The following is a 15,000-nucleotide window of genomic DNA, read 5'->3' on the forward strand; positions in this document are numbered from 1 at the left end:
TTTTGGTGTGTGATTGCTTGCTTATGATGTTGGTTTCTCAATATGTTGAACTTTTTTGAACAAGATGTGGTATAATAACTTCTTCAAAGATACTGTATTTAGATAAGGAGAGAGGAGGGTTATTTTAAATTTTCACTGTGAGTTTATATGAACTTGGAGATGGTATACTTAGATAAAGATAATGTGGTGGCTGCACCATCACAATGAGGGAGCAAAAATGCTGCTTATCTATTGTGACTGATGTTTTCTGTTGCAGATTTCTGTACTCATGTTATTGTGGGCATTTGTTTAGATTGTGATGTTTTGTAATTATGGACTATAATATATGCATTTGTGTATGTGTGTGTATATATATATATATATATATATATATATATATATATATATATATATATATATATATATATATATATATAGAGGGAGAGAGACACCCACACCACAACAGGAAATGCAAATTATACATTGGCAAACCTGTAAGTAATATGCCATTGTGCTGTGGTTGTGAACTCAAACCAAAGGACAGCTAAATACTTGCTGTACAATTTAAGCTGTATTATAAATGTAGTTGAATAGTAGGAGTGGAGATGGTTTTCCATCATGTATTCCAACAATAAATTCTCAGCAGTAAATAGGCTGTTTCCAGAGGATAAGAAGTGTGGTTCTTCTGCTGAAAAACGTGGAAGATGTACAGGGAAGGCTTTGGGGAATTAAGTAGGGTGAATGTAGCAAAAAAAATGTTTGAATGTGGTGGTGAGCATTACAGAGAATTTTGATGGGATTAACTACAAAGTGAACATTTTAAAGAAATAAATCTGTAGCATATTGGGAAGATGCAAGTGCTTTGCTGCAGCAAATTAAATGCCATATGGTACACTTCTTTCTAGGAGGATATGTATCTCCATACAGTTGTAAAGCACATCCCTAATGCCTGTGCTGCATGACAAACATTCAGATGTTACATGGTGTTAGGAGAGAAGGTATTTGTAGAAGTGAAGAAATATATTTTGTTTTGAGAGTTTGTGTTTAGAAATTTAGAACTGTAATATGCAGTTATGGAAATGACTCACCTGGATCCACCAAGAAATCTGTCTATGCAGAGCAATTTAATAAAAAGTTTTTGTTCCAGTCAAGTTTGATTTTCCCCAGTGTAGGCTGAATAGCTGAGAAGAATGAAAAGGTACATTGTGCCATATTAGTATATGTTGTTGCGGTAGGAGCTGTAAAAGTATTTAACATGTTTACATTTCAAAAAATAGAAACAGACAAAATAGCCTCATTTAACGATGCATTCAGGCATTATTATGAGCCTAAAAGAAATGTGCTGTTTATTTAACATGTACTGTTTATGAGAACACAGATTTTAGACATGCATATGTTACTCAACTGAAGAACCAGGGCAAAGATTTTGAATTTGTGATATGCATGATACATTTCTAAGAAAATAAAATAGTTTATGGCATAACAAATGATCTAACAGGGGAAGGTCTGTTGAAAATAAGCAGTTGTGACTTCAAAAGCTCCAGATGTACAATGAATGAATGAGATTACAAGTATACAGTTTAAAGCATTAACTGTGGAAGTGGAGGTGTAAAGGCGAGTCAAATAAAAAAGGCAAAATGATAATGAGGATGTGCTGCAGCTGAGTCATGGAGGTGCAGAGAAGTGCAGCACCGTTGAAATCAAACTACCTGTAGTTGTGACAGTGAACGTGTTGAAGATGAGGCATATGTTTAATTGGTTTAGCAGAAGTTCTGATAGAAAAGATCATTTTCAGGAATGTTTAGTAAGAAAAGCAAGTGCATTCAAAATAAATGATATGAAAAGAGTTTAACTTTGAAGTCTGGAAATGCATCACAAAGAGTGAGATGAGGATGTTACCAAGATTTTCTGAGAATAAAAAAATGTTAAACTGGGATTAGACACAAAGGCAGATAGCAATGTACATAAAGGAAGGTTTGAGGCATTAATGCTGAAAGGCACAGAAAAGAAAGGCGTGTACAAATTAACATAGTTAAGACATGAAGTAAGAAGCCATTGATTCAAAAACTAATGATGTGAATATGAAAATAAGTACAAGATCTCTCTTCAGGTTTTAACACTGAAGTTAATTTGCTTAATATTCTGGTTGTACAGCTCATGCTGCATCAAGAGTGGTATAAGAAATTCAAAGTGTAAAAATAGAATGTGTCCCTGTACATATTAACAGTTGCAGAGTGGCAGAAGCATCTAAAATGTTGTATATAATTAGTAGAATGGTATCTTTCATGGTAATAATGCTTTAATTATAGGTTTATGAAGTTTACCGGGATAATAACATCTGAAAATAAATCTTTATACTGTGCCAGAGATACGTGCTTCAAGAAAAGTACCTATTCCGCTAAGGAGTAGAATTGATCAGGAACTTAATTGTGTGTTGTCACATTTTCCATAGAAGATATAAATAACCATCCCTTAGTGATGGGACTAATCTACTTAACATATATCATATCACATTTTACAGTTTTTGATGAAAAGTTTGGTGCAGTGGTTAGCATTGTCACCTCACAGCAAGAGGTTCACCAGTTCGATTCTCAGCTGGAGCGCCTTCTGTGTGGCATCTGCATGTCCTCCCTGCAGTCGAGCGAGTTTTAAAGACTTGCAGTAAATGCATGTGGGTTCGCGTGTTCCTTCAATGAAGGTTGGGCACTGGGCTGGCAGCCTGACACTGTAAAAACTCCGCTGCCAATCGATCTGTGATCCGCTGTTGTGACCCCTAATGGGAGAAGCCGAAAGACATTGCTTTGATGAAAAGTGAGTTAGTTTTGTAATTTCTTTGATAAGCACCACTCCTTAAACATTTTCTTGAAGCTGAAAATACCTAACGTGACATCATGAAAGACCAAACCCCCAATGTCTCACTACCTACTTTAATATATAGGCTGCTATCTTTCCATGCGAAGTGCAGCAACACGGGAGTCTTCAATCCTAGCAAGACAGTTTGTCAGCTATGCCTTACAGGTGGCGCACCTAACTTTTTAAAATTAATTAATTTGATAATTTTTTAGTGAAGCCATAATGTAAGTAAGTAGCTATTATTCTAAAGAAGTATATTATTTTCAGGTTGCCCAGAATGCTTTGTTGCTGTATGCAAATCATTGTCAGTACCTAAGATGGCATAATTTTAGGGTTGTGGTCATAAGAAAACACTGAGATCACTGTGAAACTGAAAGTATGTCATAATCTTTTTGTTTTCAAACCTTTTGCAAAATTAACGGACTCCAATTACTTCACTCCCCCAATTAGACATTCCAGTTAAACTGTGTCACTTTACTCCTGCTACCCCCTTGTTACTCTACCTAACCAACACACATTCACTCTTTTCTCTAGCCCTGATACCTAGTACCACTCTCTCCAACTCTCCTTCACAGTCCTTACACTAACCTTGTCTATTATCCACCATGCCATTTACCTCCCACACACTACTTCTCTCTGTCTCTCACCCTGTTACTTCTACTCCCAATTACAGCATTTCACATTAACTATAAATGTAGCAAACATACCTTAGTCACCTCATTACATACATCTCGTCTCTCCACCTGCTCTCACCTATCCTCTATCTAGCCTATATCCAGACAACTCCATCCTACATTACAGAATAAAATTCCTTGGCATACAGAATAGCACCAATCCTAACCTGCCCTTCCAATCCCATTATACAACAAAAAAGATGATGTACCCCTTCATCCTCAAATACATTCACTCAGCTCTACCACAATGTGGAGACATACATCCAAACCCTGGTCCCACCTGTCCACCAAACTAAATAATCCCATTAAATCACTTAATTTCACCACCCTCAACTTCCAAAGCATCAGAAATAAAATCACAGACTTCCATGCCTGGGTAGTACACAACCAGCCAGATATAATAGCTGCTACTGAGACATGGTTAAAGCTCTACATTAAAAATACCGCATTTCTACCTCCACGCTATGCCTGCCTAAGATCTGATAGACCTCACAAAAAAGGTGGTGGTGTTGCACTGTTATACCCAAATAACTTCAGTATAGTCCCATACACCAAATCAGTCCCTCCATTGGCCACTGCTGATGTACTTATATCCCTCCTGAAATGAATGACATCAAAAATCTCTGTATTGTAGTCCTTTATATTCCTCCTGGAAACAACACTCCCATATTAGAGGAAATCCTAATCTGGGTCTCTAATAATTTAAATTATGAAACAATCATTCTAGGCTATGTGAGTATCAATTGGCTTGTCATCTCACATCGCCATCCCTCCACCACTATAAACCTTTACAACTTTACTCAACTAGTCACTAGTATAACCGGACCCAATAAAAACACCAACAGCGGCTCTATCCTTGATTGGATTATGGTCTCTGATAAAAATAAAATCTACTCCTCAGGTACTCTACCCAACACCATTAGTGACCACCTGCCTTTATAATACATAAAAATAACCCAGTACCAGGCAAACATCAGTACAAACAAATCAGAGACCTATTCCACTTTGTACATCCATCTTTAATGACCTCTTCACAACCTCATTTGGGACATGCTGAAAACCCTTTCCCTTGATGAAGCAGTAGAGTTTTTTAACTCTACATTTCTTAGGATCTTAAACGAATTAGCACCCCTCCCACAAAAGAGAGTAAAAGCTAATCACGCCAACTGACTCACCAGACCCACCAAGCAACTCATGATTGCTAGGGATAAAGCCTGGAAATCATGGCAAAAAAATAAGTACCCCCACTGACCTCACAAAGTACAAGCAACTCCGAAATAAGGCAAAGTGTCTTATAATCAACAATAAAAAAGACTACTACCCCAGTCTACAAAATCAGCACAAGCATAACCCAAAAACATTCTGGAGCTCAATTAACTCCTTACTCAAACCAGGCTGCAAAAGTATCCATGCCCCAACCCAGATAAGTCACCTACCGAAATTGCCACACTCTTCAACTCCTATTTCATAAATGCCTTCACCAATCTCACTGCCAACTTTCCTCAAACCTCTTTAGCTCCTGCAAACTCCATAGACCTAAACCCTCATAGCCCTCACCTGCCCTGTTTCTCTCTCTCTCACCTATTCATACAGCTGCCATTAAAAAAACTACTTCTAAAAGTCAAACTTGGCACCTGCACCCTTGATAACCTACACCCTGAATACCTTCGATTAGCTGCCAACTCTGTTGCATATCCCATAACTATTCTTAACAGATCCATACAGGAGTCCTATCTACCCACAATCTGGAAAAAGAGCATACATTCTTCCTCTCCATTAAAGTGGGAACAATACAGATATTTCCAAATTTCATCCTGTCGCCATTTTCTCGTCCATCTCTAAAATCTTAGAAAAATGCATCCATGCACAACTTCTAAAGCACATGTTAAACAACCAAATCTTCTCTCCCACCCAACATGGCTTCAGGCCCTGTCACAGTACCACAACAGCTCTTTTGTCCTTTTTGGACACAGTTAACCATACCAGAGATGCTGGCAAAATGGTCTCTTCTCAGATCTTTCTAAGGCCTTCAATACTATCTCCCACCCCCTTCTTCTCTCCAAACTGTCTAGCCTAGGCATCTCTCCACCCACCCTAAAATGGTTCTCTGGCTGTCTTACAGATCAGCAACAATCAACCAAATGGCAGTAATCTTTCTCCTCATTCCTCTATACAACCACAGGCATACCTCAAGGCTCTATACTAGGACCCCTGTTGTTCAGTATCTTCATCAACAACTTTCACTCTACCCTCAGTCAGGGTTCAGTCATCCAATATGCTGATGACTCAACCATCATCTGTACTGCCAACTCTGCTTCACAACTGCAACAACTCACCCAATCTGCTGTCATCACCACTGAAACTTGGATGACCAAAAACCACCTAGCTCTAAACCCCCCAACAACTAAACTGATATTCACCCCTAAAAAAAAACAAGGACACATTCTCTATCTTCTCCCAGAATAAAGCTGTCATTGAAGTTGTCCCCCACACACAACTATTAGAAGTCATCCTAGACGAAAACCTAACCTTTGACCTCCATATTCATAGTAACATCCAAAAAACCCACCAAAAACTTGGCATGCTCTACAGGCACAAATACTTTCTCAACCTCCCCTTTAAACTATTCCTGGCCACTTCCTTTCTACTGTCCTCTCTACTATACGGGGCTCCACTTTTCACACCAATATCCGGTCTTCCCTTAAGTCAAAACTTGACTCTTGCTATAATAAAATTGCAAAATTCGTGACCAATGCAAAGTATGCATCACACCATTGTACCTCACTACTCCAACTAAACTGGCTACAGCTCCCACACTATCTTACATATCTACAGCTAACCACTGCACACAAACTCGTATTCAAACCATCAACCTGCCCTGCCCTTTCTTCCCTACTCACTCAGTACCATACAAATTGAGCACTTCGAGCATTGAAAAGCCCAGCCTTTCCGCCGGTAAGGTGCTATACTCCTTCACTATCTCCAAGCTGTGTAATACTCTCCCACCCTCTCTCAGGATTACCCACAATCCAGCCCCTGACACAACACTTCTCTCTCTGACACTGAACTTGCACCAAACCTACACTTCCCTGCACTTGACTATATCTTAGACTCTTGCAAAATACTTCTCTGCATACTTTCTGTCTAAGTCCTCTAACACTTCGCCTTTCTTAGCCTTTGCTTATGACTTCTTGGATTTATTTTCTTATGTCTTCTCCTTGCAATCTTAAAAATGTCTCCTAGGAATAAACACTACATGTTCCTACAGTCAGTCATCTAATATGTATACTCAGCTTTACCAAGCAGGGCTGCTTACCAATCTGTAACACCTCCTGCTAACATCCTCTACGTAGTGAACTCATTATGTCCCCAGTTATAATTCCAGCTCAGTCAATTGGCTAACAACTCTCATTCTACTATACTCTTTAGGAGAAATTTCTTTCTGTGTATAGTTCTGATGTATAAGTGTACTGCAATCATATATCTATGTATTTCATTTGATGTATTTGACTTGACGTGTGTTCATTTACTGTGGAGCTTTTCTCCCTGGGCCTCTACTGAAAATGGGCTCATTTCAGCCTATTGGACCATCTCAGTAAACAAATAAGTAAATAATAACATCAGAAGTATATCTAGAAATGAAATTAGCTGTAAAACACAGATGTATGAAATATGTAAAACTAAACTGTAGGTGTCATTTTAAAGTAGCTGGAGACAACAGAAATGTTGAACAATATTGTAATTGTTGTAAAGCATGACAAAAATGTGGATCCATAGTTTTCTTGCTGATTTGAAGAGAGTGTCATTTGTTTATAGTTGAAGTGATTTTGACATTGACAAATGCTTAGTCTTTTCATCACTAGCTGCAATCCAGGAAGTGTGGCAGATAAAGCTACGCAAAGAAAGCTCCAGATTCTGTACACTTAGTAGCTTATTAGGAAGGCAGAAATCCCTTAGACTTTTGGTATTTCTTTTGGAGTATTCTAAAGAGGAGTTGCATAGGCAATGAAGGATGTCCTTCAATTCTCATGTTGCAGTATTCATAACATCCGGCCTGTATACCAAAGTCATAAGGGGTATGTGCGATGTTGCATGTCAGAGCCATAAACCGACATCTGCTATGAAAATGATGTCTCCACATACCCAACTCAGAATTTTCCTGCTGCAGGGATCTACAGACCTCTGATTGCCAGCTCTGCGAATCCATTTGCTCATTTGATTTCGGCTGTCCACTGCAGATAAGTACCGTTTTGGGTTTTTTGTTTATATTCCTTCTTGCTTTCCAGACGTGCATGTTAGCTAGGAAGGGAAAGTCTGTTTGTGGAAGACACTTGTGATCAGTATTTGTTTTGTTTAGGGGAAGGCCATGACTATAATTCTTGTGACATCTGCCAGTTCTTTGTACCTAAAACTTTGCATAGCCACTTGGCTGCTTTAAAGTTATACTTAGAAAATTGTGACAAACCACGAAATAAAGTAAACTAAAAACAACTATAAAATGAAGGGAATCAACTGCCAGTAGCAATTTTATTGTGTTGCACTTTCATCAGTTCAGTGCTGACTTCTTCAGAACAATAAATTAAAACAATACCACCCCTTTTATAACACACCCCAAAGTCACATGACCTGTTCAATTAGTGACATTAAGTACCTAAAACCCACTAAAAAGCTTTTTCATAAAAAATGTTTTATACACATACAAATTTTACACGACTTTTTTAAAAAAATCTTCCTTGAAAAAACATATATACATATATATATATATATATATATATATATATATATATATATATATATGTATGGGTCCCCTACACATGGTCAAAATGCCACAAGGTCAAAACCCATATGTCCGAGACCATATGTTTGACTTTTGGAATCCCAACCATGTGTAACGGACATGCCCGTGCAGTGCGGAATGGAAATATTTCCATTTCTGCACTGTAGTGTGATCTCTGAGTTGGTATATTAAAGTTACGGGGGGTGTGGAGGGTGTAGCCCCCCTGCTAACACTTAGAAAGTCAGTTAATGTGTATTTTTATTGTTTTTACATGTTCGATCTTGCGGAAGTCGAACATATGGTCTCGGCCATATGGGTTTCGGCTTTCTCCAATTTCGATCATCTATAGTAGAGCCATATATATATATATATATATATATATATATATATATATATATATATATATATATAATGTGTGTGTGTGTGACTGTGTACGTTATATAAAAAAAATACAACAGTTTATTTTTATACTCTTTTAAAAGACAAACTCTGCTTTTAACTTCAAAACACAGCTGACTGATACTGTTTCATTTAGACCCGTGGGGAGTATTGGCATTACACATAAGTTGCCATTTCAGTTCTTTATACTCAAGATGTCGGTTTGATGGACCAACCCTTTGTCCTAGATCCACTCTATCTATGTCTATATATTTAAACTGATGTGTGCTACAATCCTTAATATGTTTTGCCAGGGCATTTTTTTCATCCAACTTAGATATATCATATTGGTGTTGATAAAATCTCTTCCTAAATTTTAATTTGGTCTTACCTATATAAAAACCCTGGCATTGCTGACTTTTAGCAAGGGATATCACCCCCATACTTTGACAATTAAAATTTTGGCTGAGTCTGCAATCTAAAGGATGGAAACACCCTAGGAAGCAAACCACTCCTAGACCCTCCTCCACCTCAACCCCTACTCCCTTTTGGAGGCAGTCTGACCCTGATAGAGCTCTTCCACTGTGACTCAAAACCTTTACCCACATCTATCCACTGTCCCTCCGCCTCACCCTTTCCCTACCCCCCTGATGGAAATTCACTTCATAGGTTTGGGTCCTTTCCGACATCCAAAAAGGTTATTTTATGACTTGGTGGACAGTTTTTCCTTCCAGGGGACACCTCAACCCCCTTCAAGCCAGCTTTACCTTTTCCCCCAATTGTGGATTAGCTGCTAGCTCAGGGCACTATAGAAGAGGTCCCTCCAGATCAGACAAACAAGGGATTTTACTCCAGGATGTTTTTGGTCCCAAGAAAAGATGGTCCTAGGAGACCAATTCTGGATTTGTCTACCCTCAATCTATTTCTCAAGGTCCCTACCTTCAAGACGCTCAGGTTGCATCATCTGTTACCGCGTATCCCCAACCAAGCCTTCATGGTATCCCTTGATGCCTACCTTCATATCCCCATTCACCCCAGCTACAGGAAATTCCTATGCTTTTCAGCAGGTTCCTTATATATTCTGCCTTGCTGTTTGGGCTCTCTACATCTACAAGAGTGTTCACAAAATGTCTAGCTCCAGTTATTGCCCACTGCAGAATGCAGGGCATGCAAATATATCCCTGCTTAGATGACCTGTTAATCCTACACCTGGATTGCCACTCCCTTTACCATCACCTACACATGGTGTGCAAAACCTTGGCAGACCTTGGGTTCACAGTGAACCAACAAAAAATCACAAATGATACCTGCCCAAGATCTTGTCTTTGTAGGATGCAGAATAAGAACAGACAAGATGGCAGCCTTCATCCCCTGCCAGAAGGTGGACCCCCTCACCCATTACTTCCAAGCACTTCTTTCCCTCCACACCATCTCAGCCAAGGAATTTCTGAGGGTCCTATCCTTGATTCCCATGCTTCCCTTTGCAAGGCTGTATATGAGGAAGTTCCAATGAGTCTTGAAGAATCTATGGAACCCACTCTCCCATATTCTGGATGTTTCCCTCCCTCTTCTCCCATGCTTGAAAAAAGAGCTGGAATGGTGGATTTCATCCATCAACCTCAATCAGGGAATACCCTTACAGATTCTTCCACCCTCACAACACATCAGATCTGAGTTGGGGAGCAGTTCTGGAAATCAACAACAACCAGAGCAAAGTTCAGGGAGAGTGGTCCACCCAGATACAGAGGGATCACATCAATATCAAAGAACTGAGGGCCCTTCTCTTGGCACCTCAAACAAATGTTTCTACCAGGCACCTTGAAGGTAGTTACAGATAATATGACTGTCCTGTGGTATATCAACAAGTAGGGAAGGACAAGGTCCTTTCCACTTTGCACCTTGGCAATTCAGATTTGGTCCATAGCAGCAAAACTACACATTTACCAGCTAGCTGTGTACATTCCTTCAGCAGAGAATGTGATGGTGGACACCCTCAGCAGAACCTTAGCACCATCTCATAAATGGATGCTCCACAGGGAGGTGTTCTTGGATGTTATTCAGAGGTGGGGTATTCCTCAGGCAGATCAGTTTGCCTCCTCCCAGAACAGACAGATGCCTCTGTTTTCACCAGAGACCCACATCCACAGGCTTGGAAGGTGGATACCTTCTCTTTTTCTTGGGTGGGGATGTCTCTTTATGCTTTCCCCCTTTACACTGATTCAAAAAGTCCTTCTGAAAATCCAGAGGGACAAACCAAAAATCCTGCTGGTGACCCCCTTTTGACCAAGACAGCATTGGTTTCCCCTACTACACCTATTAGCCAAGGGCAATCGCCACAAGTATACCTCACTGATTTGACCTACTGACACAAGACAGGGGGTCTCTCGTCCACCCTCTGGTGCTCAGCCTAATACTGACCCTATGGGTGATAGAATTTTGATCCTGCTTCAGACACCTGTATTCAGAGGACATACTCAATGTCCTGCAGTAGGACAGGAAACCTAGTACGAGGAGAAATTATGTATCAAAATGGAAAAGATTCTCCAGGTGGTGTCTCAAGAACAAACTGGACCCTTCTTTTGTTCCAGTACCCATGGTCCTTTCTTACTTGTGTGAGCTTTTACATTCAGGACTGACGTACTCTTTTGTAAAAGTGCATTTGTCAGCCATCTCCACCTGCCTTCCTTTAGTACCTCCTTTGGCATCCAGGTTAGATGTAAAACTCTTCTTAAAAGGGGTCCTTCCCTTCAGACCCCCTCGTAGACCTATCCCTCCATAATGGGATCTTAATTTTGTGCTCAAAAACTCACACTACCCCCCATTTGAACCAGCTCAGCATCACTTAAACTATGTACTTGGAAAACATTACTGTTGATGGCTCAGCCCTTACATCTGCCAGTAGGTTCTCATAAATCCAAGCCCTTATGGCTACCCCTCCTTACCTTATCTACCACAGAGACAGGATCTCCCTCAGGGCCAGTCCTTCTTTCATGCCTAAGGTGGTTATTGAGCTCTCCTTGAATCAGACCGTTAATCTACCTGTTTTCTTCCCTCAACCTCAAAACTCCTCAAAAGAACTTTGCATTCCTTGTATGTTCATAGACAACTAAGATATTACCTGGACAGGACCAAATCCATTAGAAAGTCTGACCAACTTTTTGTCTCCTTTCACCCTAGGGCCTTGGAGAAGGCGGAGTCAAAACAGACAAGTGCCATATGGATTTCTAAGGAAATCTCTTTCTGCTATTCCTTTCATGGAAAACAAATTCCAATGTGAGAGCTCACTCTACTAGGGTAGCTGCTTCTTCAACAGCCTTTTATAGGGGTGTTGACTGTGCTTCTGTTTTGGAGGCGGGCAGTTGGTCTTCTGTACATTCTTTTATCAAGCATTACAAATTAGACTTTATTTCTAGAGCCAGGGCTGGGTTTTCAAGGTCAATTTTACAGGGTCTCATTGACCCCACCTTCCAACCTGCCTCCCAGGCTCCTACCTAAAGCTTTGGTATTCTCACAACTGTTATGAATACTGCAACATGAGAATCGAAGGACATAGAGTAGATGTGTAAGAACTTACCATATCCTTAGATGTCTTTCTCTTCCATGTTGCAGTATTCATTCCCACCCTCCTACCCCCTCTTTTGTTCATGCTTTCTGGTGTGGGATTTCCCTTGCTTCCTTACATCCAAACAGGACACAACTAAAACATACCTCTTTAATGCATTTACCTCCTTGACTGGTGGAATATGTGGGTCTGAAAAGCTTCCTTTCTTCTTATATCCTAGGGGTTCTACTGTATGCGGCAGTCATTTCTGAGTTGGTAACATGCAGACATCATTTTTATAGCCGACGTTGGTTTATGGCTCTGACATGCAATGTCGCACATACCCCTTATCCTAAGACTTTGATATACTGGCCGGATGTCCGGTGCAGCAGGCAGCCATCTCCCTACTGTTATGAATACTGCAACACGTACATAAATGCATGGAACTAACCATACCCAACAGAACCAAGACACTGTTCTCCAAAAAAAGGAAGCCAGACTGGTGGTCCCCTGCCATTAATAAACTCTACAACAGAAGGAAGAAACTGTTGCAGAAAAAGGTGAAGTCCCAAGACTGGAAAAACTCCCTTACTAGCCTCATCAAAAAGTTGAGATCCTTCATCAAAACCTCTAAAACCAGCTATGAATGCAGAATTGCGGCAGACACTAAAAACAACCACAAAGCCTTTTATAGTTAAATCGAGAATCTCCACGGCAATACCCAGATTTGCTCCGAATTACTGCGCAATGGTACCTCCTATACTGAGCCAACAGATATTGCCAACATACAGACAGATTTAGTGCCAACTTTATCCCCCCCTCCCTGAAAGGACCATTACAGTACTGGTAGAATGCCAGGCACCCAGCATTACTGCAGCACAGGTTAAAGCTTTATTGTCTAAGGCCAAGAATACAGCTTCCATGGGACTCGACAATATTCCTGGCTGTGTTCTACATGAACTACAAAGTGAAATGGTTCCACATCTGTACCCTGTTCACTCACAGCCTCACCTCAGGCTTTGTCCTTACCGAATGGTGCACTGTTACAGTCATCCCTCTCCATAAAGGGGGAGTGAATACAGACCCTGGGAATTATCATTCCATTAGCCTGATGAGTCTGATATATAAGGCTATGGAGTGCATCATCATGGACCTAATTAACAAAGACATATAGAATCTCCAAACTCTAGATAACACGCAGTTTGGTTTTGTGAAAGGTAGATCATGCCTACTCAACCTGGTTGAATTCTTTGAGTCATTCACCAGAGCTGTGGATGGGGGTAAGGCAGTTCATACAGCCTACCTCAATCTGGCCAAGGCCTTTGATACCATTCCTCACTCAGGAATTATTGGTAAACCCACTAAACTAGGCATCAACCCCTATATCATTAGGTGGGTTGGAAATTGGCTCAGTGATGGAATCCACAGTGTGAAAGTAGCGGACTCCAAGTCAGACTGCCGACCAGTCACGAGTAGAGTCTCATAGGGATTGGTCCTGGGTCCTGTCTTGTTTGACATCTACTTCTCAGAAGTCCAGGCCAACACGGAGGGACTCTGGCTGACCAAGGTCACAGACGACTGCAAGCTGGGAGCCGTTATCAACTCCCCAAGTGATGTAGACATCCTTCAGAAAGGCCTCACTGAGACAAATGACTGGTGGTGTAACCATGGCCTTAAGCTTAATGCCAAAAAATGCATAGTCATCCCCTTTGGGAAAAACTCCATTCCCACTAATTACCACATCGATGGGAGCCCACTGAACACTGAAGGCATTGTAAGAGATCTGGGCACACAGGTTGACAGCAACCTCTCCTTCGACCACTACATTGCCACTGTAGTCAGAAAGTGCTTCTGTGTGGCACATCTTATTACCAAGGGTTTTCCATCCAGGAAGAAAGAGGTCATCACCTCTCTCTACTCTTCCCTCATTAGACCAATCATCGAATATAATACCACATTTAGCATGTACCTCACTAGACACCTGCAGCAGCTGGAGAGGCCACTAAAGTACCTCACAAAGAGGATCCTAGGCCTTAAACACATGTCCTACTTGGACAGACTCAAAAAACTCCAACTTTTATCTGTCTCATATCATCTTCTAAGAGGCGATCTCTGATTGACTTACAAAGCCATGTCTGACCCAGCTCTGTTCGAAATGATACATCTAAAGAAATTCCAATCCCTCTGCACCACACACTCCAGAGACCTCAACCTCACTACCACAATCAACAGAACATGCTGGAGGGACCGGTCATAACCTAGAGACTGCCCATGCTCTGGAATAAATTTCCCATACACGTCAAGCAGAGCACCTCACAGACCCTCTTCAAGAGAAATCTTGATGAGTGGATGGGAAATAGAAAGTTCACCTCTTTGATCACTCCAGTGGCTGTACTTGATAGAGGCATTGGTAACTAACGGCGGGCAGCACGATGCCAGGGCACTTCTATGGGCTAGGCTTGTAAAGGCTCCAGGGCCATTAGCCTAGTACACACCTATGAACATGGAAGAGGACATGTAAGGTTATGGTAAGTTTTTATACAACTATGCTTCATGAAGGTATTGTAAACATAATTAACCTATTAGTGTGGGCTCAGGCACAGGAACATGGCAAGAGACTAATACAGCTCCTGAAAAGAGTAACATAGCATAATTTGAAGTTAAATAAGAGCAAAGTTAAAATAATGTGACGTGTAATATATAGTCATGCTGTAATGTCTGAAGTACCAAAGCCTGATGCTTAAAATAAAATATGACAAATCATAAGACGAGTGTTTTATTGGAGTATGTAGCAACTT

At 40.6% G+C, this 15,000-nt stretch overlaps 1 protein-coding gene across 1 annotated transcript in view; it reads left to right on the forward strand.

Moving 5' to 3' along the window:
- The window catches only part of LOC122800212 (endonuclease V-like), a 1,155,665-nt gene that overhangs the window by 5,249 nt on the left and 1,135,416 nt on the right, over nucleotides 1-15,000 (forward strand). The window lies entirely within an intron of this gene.

This window comes from Protopterus annectens, chromosome 4.part0, assembly GCF_019279795.1.
Source record: "Protopterus annectens isolate FY-2018-M chromosome 4.part0, PAN1.0, whole genome shotgun sequence".
Taxonomy (NCBI): Eukaryota; Metazoa; Chordata; order Ceratodontiformes; family Protopteridae; genus Protopterus; species Protopterus annectens.